Source organism: Dasypus novemcinctus, unplaced genomic scaffold (assembly GCF_030445035.2).
Source record: "Dasypus novemcinctus isolate mDasNov1 unplaced genomic scaffold, mDasNov1.1.hap2 scaffold_151, whole genome shotgun sequence".
Lineage (NCBI taxonomy): Eukaryota > Metazoa > Chordata > Mammalia > Cingulata > Dasypodidae > Dasypus > Dasypus novemcinctus.
This window is the reverse complement of record NW_026688155.1, coordinates 836,135-847,910: the sequence shown is the minus strand read 5'-3', so window position 1 is coordinate 847,910 and position 11,776 is coordinate 836,135. Positions and strand designations below refer to the sequence as shown.

Sequence of the window (11,776 nt, the reverse complement as noted above, 5' to 3'; positions counted from 1 at the left end):
ACTAGTCAGTGGTATTGGGTAAAGCAGCCCTGGCAAACTAACAATCTAACTCAACCTTTTCCCTTGAGACCTGACTAGGTGGCACTCAATGACACTCCACTTTATCCACCACACTCAATAATAGAGAGGGGAAGAGCTGGTGGACTTTAAGGGGATTGGGAGGGCAAACTCTGTTCTTAAACTGGGCTAGAGCTCTCTCCTCTTAACTAAGGAGCCATAGCTGAGCAAATTAGGACTTTTGTGGAATGGGTTTCTAGTCCCTGGGGTGAGGGTCTCAGGGCATCCTTCACCTGCCTGCACTTATTTTCACCATCCAATTCTCACCTCTATCTCCATGCTCCCACACTTGCAGTCTCTTCAGTAAGCTCCTCAAGAAGGCTGGATTTCCTGAAGTGTCAAGAGAAAGTAAAGAATCAGTGGAGTGTTAGTTGACCTGTTTCCCTTCTCCTCCTCATTCTACCCACACCACACTCAACATTTCCTCTTCTTGTTCTTCTCTTTCTACATCTTGGATGCCATCTGTGCTTTCCAGGAACAGACAATTGACATAAAGAGACTCCTTCTCCTCCTCAAAGAGTGTAGACAGCTGCAGGGAGGAGAGCAGACTTGCATTTCCAGAGCTGCATGTGCAGCATCACTACCGTGAGGGGATAGCCCAGCCCAGAACCAACTTCACAGAGTCCCCTTCCTCATGATGGAGATCCAGGCTTCTGATCCCAGCACAGCTACTTGTCTGGCTCATCTGGATTCCATGAGTTGATTCATGGTGCAGAGTAGGTTGAAAAATCAGTGTAATGTAGAAATATAGTAGGTAGGAAGTTGAAGACATGTGTTAAAAACATTGTCATTGGTATGAACTCATCTTCCTGGAAGAGACCTTCAAGATAATTATATAAAGAATGGATAAAGGAAGAGCTACAAAGAAATGCTTACAGATAAGAAACAGATTTTAAAAATAGGGAGAAAGGAAATAAATTACATGCAAGTTGCCATTCTCTATGTCTGAATCTTCTTCATCTGTGAAAAATGCTTCTGAATGCACAATGCTGTAACGGTGATGGGGTGGCCTTGCAAAAGGAAAGGAGAAAGTTCAGGTTGAAAGGGGAGCTCAAGCCCCTATTGTTGATGTCATAACATGACCTGCACCTAGGATACAATTCTGTCCTCATCTCATCCTGATTTTGAGCTTCAATTGCTTCTCTTCTGCCTTGTGGGGTTTGCCTAAGATATAGGGTCTGTGTTCTAGACCTCACATGATCTAATTTTAGGGAGAAATGCTCATATCTTCCTTGAGCACTAAGAAAGCAGTCAGTGTCTCCTTGTCTTTCTAAGCATGCTATTGCTTTCCTTCCCATTTTCCTGGCTCAGAACCTCCCTGCCTCTCTTCCGTCTCCTAATTAGTGCTTATTTGCTTTCTTATTTCCATTCGTGTTGTTGTTCCATAGGAGAACATGGAGGAATGATCAAGTGTATATTGTTGTCCTCTCCAGTCAATAAATTGTTCACTTACCAATTCACCCATCTCCAGGGGCAACTCTCTGCAACCTGGAGTTGAATCAGATCCTGGGGAAGAGAGCTACCACCCACCTCACAAACCAAGTGGCTGTCAAGTGCCTGGGATGACCTTAGGAATTGGGCAGACCTTTGTCCTCTCAATGCCCCCATAGGTTTCCTAACCCTTTTGGGTGGATGAACACAAGATTAGAGGTACCTTGCCCACATTCCCTTGTCCTGCAATTGACATAATAGGGTTTATGCAGGATGCATGGCCAATTAAAGAAGTGACTTCATCAAGCCTCTCTAGGACTGGGTACCTTGGGTGCTTTGACAAGCCTGGGGAAAGGTATAGGGAGGGACACACATGTTGTGTGAAGGACATAGCAGAGATGCCTGGCAGCAGCACTGGTTTAGGGAGGAGCAGGGAAGCTGTGGTCCTGCTGCCCAGAGATTTTCTCTTGGGCCTGCTCAATTCCAGAACTCCAGCTGAGTAGGACTTGGAGAGCCAGTGTGTGAAGCCATCCAGAGCCCATTCACAGAAGTCCTACAAAAACCTGCTAGGGATTTTTAGCACTGAAGGGGCAGCTGGAATCAAGCCTTTCTCAAATGTGATGAAATGTAGGTTTAATTCCTAATCCAGCATTTTGGATTTGGCACCAGGTATAACTACTGATCTGGAATCCTCTCCATTAGATCCTTCCTTGAGAATTGTTACCTACCTGGATTGTCATCATCTTTGCTTCTGGTGGAGATGTACCTCTGATCCACAAGTTAGTCTTTTAGGAACACAAGCATCCATAGGAACATTATTAAAATAAGGCCTCCACCCTCTCTTCTCTACCTGAGGCCGTGCTGGCTACCATAGGAATCCCAGCTCCCTAGCCTGGGTCCTGAGACATTCCCTGTGCTCTCTGGAGTCCCAGGCCTCCAACGAGATGTTGCAAGCAGTTTGCAAATGTGGAAGAAGAGGTGAAGGAATCAGCCCTCAACTTCTCACTGCCTCATTTAGCTCAAAAGTTACAGCATTCTTCTCAAATCTTATCACCCTGAAATGTTGACTGGACACACACACTAAGGTGAGTACAAAGAATGGACCTAGTGCTAGACTCTGGGTAGCTGTCCTGGAGATCATTTTACAAGGGTGAATGTGTTCTCTCTATTGTCCATATCATAACTACTAGCACAAATGGATACTGGGCTTTTGAAAATTTGCAAAAATTGCAATCTGCTATACATGCACTGACCCTGTGGGGCTCAGGACCAGGAATTAAAATAGGAAATGTTGACAAATTCATACTAGAACTTTAGAGACCCTGCCAGGCAGAAGAGGTGTGAAGAAAGTGTGTGATTTAGGAATCCAAGCCTCTAATATCTCCAGTGCCTGGGTCTGTTTTCACTAAATGTGCAGCTCTGAATACTTTGTACATCTTCTCAAGTCTTCCCTGTCTCATATGTTAATGAATGGCCACATATGTCTGTTTTCATTTCATCATGTGCCACTCTGGTGCACACAGACTAATGCCAAAGAAAGAGAACACAGCTTCTCAGGAAACATAGTTGTTGTCTTACCTGGAATAGCCGCAGCTTTCACCACACTTCCTACCAGGAGGAGGTAATCAGGGACTTCTTGAGACTAAACTAGCATGGAAGACCCTTTTTTTTTTTTTCACTATGTGGATTTTTTTCCTCAGCTAGTGAGATTTCAGAATACTTACTATTGCTTTCTGTATGGGCTGGTTGCAATTACAAAGAAAATATTGGAGGGACAGATGCTGGACATTATATATCCTGGCATAACCCACTGAATGTACTGGGGGAGAGTGTAAACTACAGCGTGAACTATAATCCATGTGGTGCAGCAGTGTTCCAAGATGTATTCACCAAATGCAATGGATGTGCTGCAGTGATGAAGGAAGTTGTTGACCTTGGAGGAGGGTGTGTGTGTGGGGTATGTGGGAACCTCTTATATTTTTTAATGTAACGTTTTTTGTGGTCTGTGTCTACAAAAAGTACAATAAAAATAAATGCTCATTAAAAAAAGAAAGCACTGTAAGGATCAGAACTCACTGTATAGTGATATCAGAAGCTTATGTCCACTTGGTGACTTTAGAATACAGGATGGGAAAGAACTCAAGGAAAGGAGACACATCAGGAAAAGACAGAAGCTTGTCCTGGATGATGTATCTCTCAAGTCCATTTTGATTACTAAGTCCAAAATTTTTAACCCAAGTAGAATATATTTTTCTACCATATAGTTAATAACTTGATGCTGCCTTTTGTGATTTTACCCTTGACATAGTGATTAGCTAAGAGATGCCCACTGATCACTGACCCACTAGACATTTGTACTTCCCACCTCTAGTGCACAGGATCAAATTTTCCTGTCTGAATTAGATGGGAAAAGGAAGAAATGAAGAATGGCTCAGTTCTAACTCAGATGAAGAAAGTTGACCTCACCTTGGAGTAAATGGTGCATGCTCTCTGCCCTGGCACTTAGAAACTATTCCAGCTGGCCTTCAGGAGGATCTTGGAGGACACGGAGTCACAGTCAGTACCTTGGGTTTGTTCCTCCTGGATTGGTCATGAGGCCTTATTTGGAGCAGGGATTAGGGTCTATGAGGCAGGTAATCAGCAAGCACAAGTGAGCTGCTGAGGAGAGGAAGAACCACACCATGGAGGGGCAGCAATAGCAAGGGAAGCTGTCACTGGTGTTTAGCAGGAAATAACCTTGCAAAGGGACTAAAATGCAGCAGTTTGTTCAATGAGAGATTCTTACCACTCCTCATGCCCCTTTTGAAGCCCAGTGTTATAGTTTGACCATTGACTGTGCAAATATATGTAAAGTATGCAATTGTGGTGGAGCATGAGCAAAATCCCAAACCACCTAATGGGAATACAGCTGCTTCCAAGTACTGTAGTACATGGCCTTTTGTCTTCACCTTAAACAGAAGCACATTCCTATTTCTTATGTCCCCGTGGAAGCTGAAAGCAGGCTTCTCTCCACAGTAAAGTAAGCATGAAAAACCTTGTGGTTAAATTATCTAGATTCTTTTTCTTAACGTGTAACCAATACCAAAATCCATACCATTTTCACTTACTCCTGAAGCCACCTACAATTAGAGAAATGAAAACACTGAGGATTGGACCATGCTGTTTATGTTTGCACAAATATTTTACTCTGTTGCTTCCTTTAGAAAAGCTGATGGTAAAAAGTGGTCCAGTGAAATGCCCGTAAAGTAACTGTAACAGATGTGTGGAAATGCACAGGATTTTCCTGTTTGATCCATCTCTCCTGTCTATTTAGGTTGGAAATAAAATCTTAATCCTATGAGGAAAAACTAGCCCTGTATCATACAGGTGATTCCTTGTGGTTCCTCTTGTGTCAGGGCTAAGTTAGTAACAGGTTCCAAATGAACACTCCCCCTGACCAAGGAAATTGTATACATCATGAATAATTACTTGGTCTGATTTTCATATCTTAATGAAAGCTAAAATTAGGAAGTTTATTTCAGTAAATGAAAGGGTGACCTTACCTTTGAGTTAGATGGAACATCTTTGTCTGCCCTATCTCTAGGGGACTTCTCTAACAGACCGTTGGCGGTTGCTAGGAGGACACAGAGTAAGTATCTTTACATGGGGTGTTGTTCATGAATTATTCAGGCAGCTGCCATATCTTTGCAATGGGCAAGAAAATATGGAGCTGATGGCAATAAGCCTGGAATGATGTGTGGTAGCCCATGCTTTCTGGTGGAAGAAGGATTTTAAAGGAGGAGAGGAACAGGAAACAAATGAGAAACAAGAATGTTTGGCTATGTAGCTTAAGGCATCCAAAAGCAACATGATATATCCAACCCACAAATAGTATTGAATAGATGCTTTTCCCTCAGAGTCCTATCACTCTTCCTTCCTCTTTTGAATCAAAGCTAATTGTAGTATCCTTCTGTACTTCACAAGATCATTTCAATCTCCACTACTACAAAATACTGCTACTAAAATACTCATTTGTTGTGTAGTATTTTTCTTTGTGTGTATTGGTGGACTGGATATAATTCTAGGTAAATTATTCTTTGTATTGAGTCACTGAGATGTGTCATAAGGATAGTCTTTATAGAGCTTGTCATTATACTGAAGCATTACCATTTAAAAGTAACATGTTCAACTTACATTTTTCCTTCATTCTTTCTTTTCATTACTGTATTTTTGTATTCACTGAGTGATGTGACTCTCCATGCTTACATGAACCAGCCCACTGTGGGACAGTTAATTTGGATTAACTGTATTGAGAGGTTGAGCATTGATTCTTTATCCCACCTATGCAGGAATGTGGCAATGAGAGTGATGAACATGAAGCTTATGACTAAGATGGAGTTTGATTACTTCCTGGTTACTGTTCCTCCAATGTGTACTCACAGAATGATCATTTGTATGGCTGTGGCAATGAAGTCATCAAGTAAATGAAAATATCTCCCCAATACCTGTCTACTTGGGCCATGCACTGAGCTGTGACCCAACATTGGCAGAGATTGGCAACTTGTTCTACTGATGCCTCACAAGTCTCGGAATTTACCAGAAACATTTTGGGTTTTCTCTTGCTTTTCAAACTAGTAACTAAAAGATTTGGTAAAATGCAACTAATGCAACCCTGGGTTATATGACCCCTGAGTATATCAAATATATAAGTGCAGTGTTTAAGAACTGTCTAGGGCACATGCATATATACAGATGATGGAAACTCCTTCATTGTCACTAATAAATCATGCCTGTGATGTAAGTGATAGTAGCTCACAATATTGGTATATTGTGATAGGTAGCACTACCACAGATATTAGTGGTAGAATATTTGACTCTACCACTTAGGAATTTGAAGTCTTGGGTGATTAATCAATGCCCCTCAGAATCTTCATGTAAGGGATGGGGAGAGTGTACATCATTGCAAGAATGATTCTGGTGAGGATTTTACAGGTTAATATATGTGAAATGTGCAGTGGTGATGGGATGATTTTTTAGAAAGTTTTCAATGACAATTGTCCTTTGTATGTTGGGCTTCTCTTAGGGAAACACACATTAATGCCCCACACACCTCCACAATTCCTGCACATAGGGTCAGCCATACAATGCCCTAACCACAGTACACACAAATCCATGCCACCTAAAGGGAATGCATTTGCTTACTGGACAATAGAGAATGGCCATATTCCTTATCATGAGAAATTCATGTCTAACCATACCACAATCTTCACTCCCACCAGTACCTGGAGCTGCCATGGCTCTACAGGCAAACTTATCTTACCCATATATTTCCTTAATCAGTATTCTAGATACCTACCAATCTGACTTGCTCCTGGGGCCATCTGCAATTAGAGAAAAGCCTATGAGGATCATATCATGTTTTGTCTGTTTGCAAAGGACTTTTGCTTGTTTGGCATGATTAGTAAATCAGATGTGAAAGAGTGGTCAAGCAAGACCTGATAAGCAATTATAGCAGACACTTCAGGAGAGGCATGAGTTTTTTCTGAGACATGCATCTGTTAAATTCAGTTTTGATTGTGATTGCAAATTCTCAATCTAAGGTGAAAAAAGTTATAGTTCAGTAAAAGACTACTTTGTAAACTGCTGCCCCACTTTGTCGATGATCTCTTCAAAGTTGGATCAGTTAATAGAGGTTCTTACTTGATGCTTCCTACCCTAAGAAAATTGTGTTATGTCATGTAATATGTACATGATGAGGCATCCTCATCTGAAAGTGACTGAAAAGGAACGTTGTCATTTTAGATAAAGAATAGTAACCTCACCCTGGCTGTAGATGGGAACTCTTTATCGTCTTGGTCCTTTGGAAGTGCCACCATCAGTTGTTCCTGGGGTGCTATGAGGACACAGAATAATGCCTCATATTTGTGGGTTGCTTATGAATTGCTAAAGAAATTTATGGCCTTGGACAAGATGCTAAATTTTGTAGAGATGGTAGTTTAACAAGCATGACGTTTGCTGCTGTGGGGCCTTCCATCATGAAAGAAAGATGGCAGGGAGAGTAGGAGGAAAGAAACAAAACTCAGTGTCCCCAGCTTTGTAGCTAATGGAAGCCTAAAGCAATTGGCCATACCCAGTGTACAAATGGCACAAAAATACATGCTGTGACCCAGTGGCTGAGTACTATCACACCTCCTCTCTATAGTGTATCTCACCTAAATTGCCAGTATCCTCTTGACAAATCCAACAAATTCAGCTCCTTGGATACACATGTACTGATGCTACATTTACCATTTGTTCCACAGGAATTTCCACTTGATTAAAAGCAACTTTTTTTTGGTGGTCTAGATTCCAGTCTACATTGTACATTCCATTGCATTTATCAGTATCATATTGTAATAAAGATAATCAATTGTAGAAGATTGATGATCTAAAATATTACCATTTAAATGTCACTGCTTGTTAATCATATGGATTTTCTTCCAGTCTTTCTTTGCAACCCCCTTTGTTAATTCATTGAAATATTGTTTGTTCATTATTGGCCATCAACTCTGGGATGCTCATTATGGAGGGCTGCCTAGATTGAGTGCCAACACCCATAAAGACAGCTGTTTAAGAATGTTTCAAGAAGGGTTTTAGAAACCAGGTTAAGAATGATGATGTTCCTGGGTTCTTATTTTTCAGTGACAGTATTGTGTTGACTCATGATTCGAGCATCTATGGTGTCATTTAGGATGATGTTATCAAATGCACTGTATTGTCTTCTCAATGCCTATCTGCTTTTTCTTAATATATATGTATTTTTAATCACCCCTTTGCAGCTTTTTTTTTTGCTTGCTCTCAGTTCTTTGTGTCCATTCACAGTGTGTTCTTCTGAGTCTGTATTTTTACTTATTTATTTCCCCCTCCCCCCCTGCTTTGTGGCTTGCTTGCTGTCTGCTCTGTGTCCATTTGCTGCATGCTCTTTTGTGTTTTTTTGCTTGTCTCCCTTTTTGTTGTGTCACCTTGCTGACTTGGCGCTCCATGGTGCTTGCGGGCCTGGAGACCTTCTGCAGTGCTTGCGGGCCAGTGGCATTCCATGGCGCCTGGGCCAGTAGCTCTCTGCAGCATGTGGCTGAGCCTGCCTTTACAAAGAGGCCCTGGGTTCATGCCATATGGTAGACAGGAGCCCAACTGATTGAGCCACAGCCACTTCCTGCCTGTCTGCTTTTGGTGACTTGCTGAGCTGTGTCCTCATCCCTCTTAGGATTGACCATGTTATCCTATGCATTGCCACACAACTCAGAATTTTGAGCTGCTCATTTGCATGTGGGAGTACTGTGTGCTTTGGGTACTAATAACTATGCCAAAGTCTGTAATATTCTGGACAGCTAGCTTCCCTAGGCCATGTGACTATGGAGGCTACTTTATAATGATGGGCAGTTTTGTTCTCTTTGTAGGCCCAGGTAATTTGGGTGTAGGTACATACACATGTGCTAGAACTCTCTTGCATGGTTTCTAGCAAGCATATGGTTGTGTGGTAAGTTCATGTCTGTAGGTCACAGTATTATGACACATGGCTGAGTTCACATTAATGACCTTCCCTTTAGCAGTGCAAGAGTGTGGGTTCACATCTGGACCTCACTTTTACATCTTTTTTCCATCATAGAAAGCAAACCCCAGATCCAGCTGTGGTGAGGACAGAACAAGGTAATATACATAGAGCATGCTGTGGTGATGGGTTGTATTTGAGAAAACTGTCCCTGGTAATTGTCCAGTGTAAATGGCACCTAACATCTAGGGAGCTGCTTATGGTCACCCCTTTTGCTCAGAGACAAACTAAAAATTACACCACAGAAACTAAAACTAGAGTACCTGCAAACCCCCTTGCATGCAAAACTTGCACAACTTAGAGAGATCACAGCCATTACCACAGAATGTAGTAACAAGGGCACATTTCCTCCATGGAAACCCTTCATCATACTCCTAATCCTCATCTCACCATGATGCTGTGATTAGCCTGAGTCTCTAGTTTGAAGCCCGAGTCTTTTATATTTGTTTTCTAATCAGACATTGGATGAGCCCAGAACACCTACTTTTTCACTTGCTCTGGAGTTCCCCTGCAATTGTTGAAAAGAAAACTATGAGGATACTATGATGTTGAATAGGGTCTGTTCAGATGGTGATTTTATAAAAACATATAGGAAGCACTAGTAAAGTCAAAGCCCCCATGAATAAGCCTGGCAACTAACTTTGGGAGTCAACCTTTTCCTGAAGTATGTGTTTCTCAAATCCATTTTGATGGCAATTAGCAAAGTCCTAATCTGATCAGGAATAATGGTGCTCAAGTATAAATTCACTGCCATACGTTTTATGAAACAACACTGCCATTTTAACACTTCCATCGTCTGAGATCTTTTGGTAGGCATCTCCCAACTATCCTTCCCCCAAAGAGTGGTTAATTGTGGGGAGCCACCCGCTGTGAAATCTATTTACGGCCTCAGACAACATGGGCGGATTTCACAACTACCTCAGCCCTGCCCCGCCATTTCCTTCTTCTTCTACCTCCTTGTTTCTTTGTTCTCCCCTTCCTGCCACAACTCTGGTAACCACAGCAGCACGCATGTGCAAGGCATGAAATTCTGCAGACCTGCCATGAAATTTCAGCCAATTCCCTCCTTGGACACCTGCCACCCACAAAACCAGCCTATCACCCATGGACACGTTTCCTTCCCTCAGTATATATTCCCATGTTCTACCCCCAATAAATGAGGCTTGATCAGAATCCTGTCTTGCCTCCATTCTTCTCATCCCCTGCCCCCACTTCTTCCCACAGGCCCCTGGAATCCACCCCCACTGGATCGGAGCGGTGCCCTACGTGGGTGGGGCCGGGAATGAAGTACTCGTGATAGGCTGACACAACAGAAAACCTGGCCAGGTGATCTACACGAACTCGGAAGACCTGAGAATTCTTGGGTGGAAGACCTGAGCAATCAGCTTGGGCAGAAGACCTAAGCCATCGGCTTGGGCAGAAGACCTGAGCAATCAGCTTGGGTGGAAGACCTAAGCCATCGGCTTGGGCAGAAGACCTGAGCTATCAGCTTGGGTGGAAGAGACTTTCAGAAGACTGCCTATCTTCTGAAGGCTCGGTAAGTGATCTGGCGAGGATGGGGCAGGCATCCTCTAATAATCGTTCCCTTTTCCTGTCTGGCCTGCAGGCCCCGCTTAGGATGAGAGGAGTAAAGGTTAATGTTAAAGAACTCTCTAAATTCTTTGCCTTCCTAAAAGAAGTTTATCCCTGGTTTCGATAGGAAGGGAGCATTTACAACTCATAAAGGAGCTACAGCAGCTAAAAGGATTACAACACCATAAATGCAGAAAGGCAGTTTAACCACAATCCTTTTATCAACTTCCCACCCACCTGCACCTGCTTAGAAAGGCCACCCAGGCAGGCATTCCCTGCAGTGAAAAACCCCCCCTTTTTTACATATCTGGTCATCGAAAGGCAAACCGAGGGGCAAAACAATGAGGCAGATAATGAGGCAGATGTTGAGGTGAAGATAATTTGTGTGCATTCCACTTTCCCCTTTAAATCTTTAAAAGAGCTTAAAACTGCCGCTGCCACCTATGGGCCCACTGCTCTGTAACAGGCTCGGGAGATTATGAAGGCACTATACAGCATATGAATTATAACCCTGGCCTATTTGCCCAAATTCAAACTGCAGCCCTTAGGGCCTGCAAAAGGTTGCTCACAAAAGAACACCCTGCCTCCTCCCTCACTAATATTAAGCAGGGGCCAGAGAAACCCTTTTCAGATTTTGTAGGCAGATTGTGCATGGCTGCAGAAAGACTGTTTGGTGATACCAATACAGAAACAGACTATGTAAAGCAAATTGCCTTTGAAAATGTGAATGTGGCTTGTCAGGCCACAGTTAGACCTTATAGAAAGAAGGAGGACTTGTCTGGTTACATCAGGCTTTGTTCTGAAATTGGCCCTGCCTACCAACAAGGCCTTGCTATGGCCGCCACTTTAAAAGAGGTTTTACAGCCGCAGCAAATAAGAACTTGTTTTAAGTGCAGTGATCCTGGCCATTTCACCCAAGACTGTCCCACCCCTGGTATTAACAAAAAGCCTAGTAGTGCCCCTAAAGTCTGTCCTTGTTGCCGCTGCAGCCAGCACTGGGCTAGTGGCTGTCAGTCCCAAATCGACATGCAGGGTCAACCTCTCCCTCCCCATCAGGGAAATGGGAGGTGAGGCCAGCTACAGGCCCCAAAACCCAAACAAGCTTATGAGGCAATCAACTTTGCTCCGGCGAATGCCAATCCCTTTCAC

The 11,776-nt window shown here is 42.9% G+C and overlaps 1 long non-coding RNA gene across 1 annotated transcript; it reads right to left on the bottom strand.

Annotated features, from left to right (window-relative positions):
• Nucleotides 1–272: 272 nt before the first annotated feature.
• On the bottom strand, nt 273–1,008 carry LOC131277569 (uncharacterized). The gene is made up of 3 exons (XR_009184717.1): nt 980–1,008; nt 477–586; nt 273–387 (listed from the first exon to the last, which is right to left on the bottom strand). It is a non-coding gene; the product is annotated as an uncharacterized lncRNA (long non-coding RNA).
• Nucleotides 1,009–11,776: the final 10,768 nt, after the last annotated feature.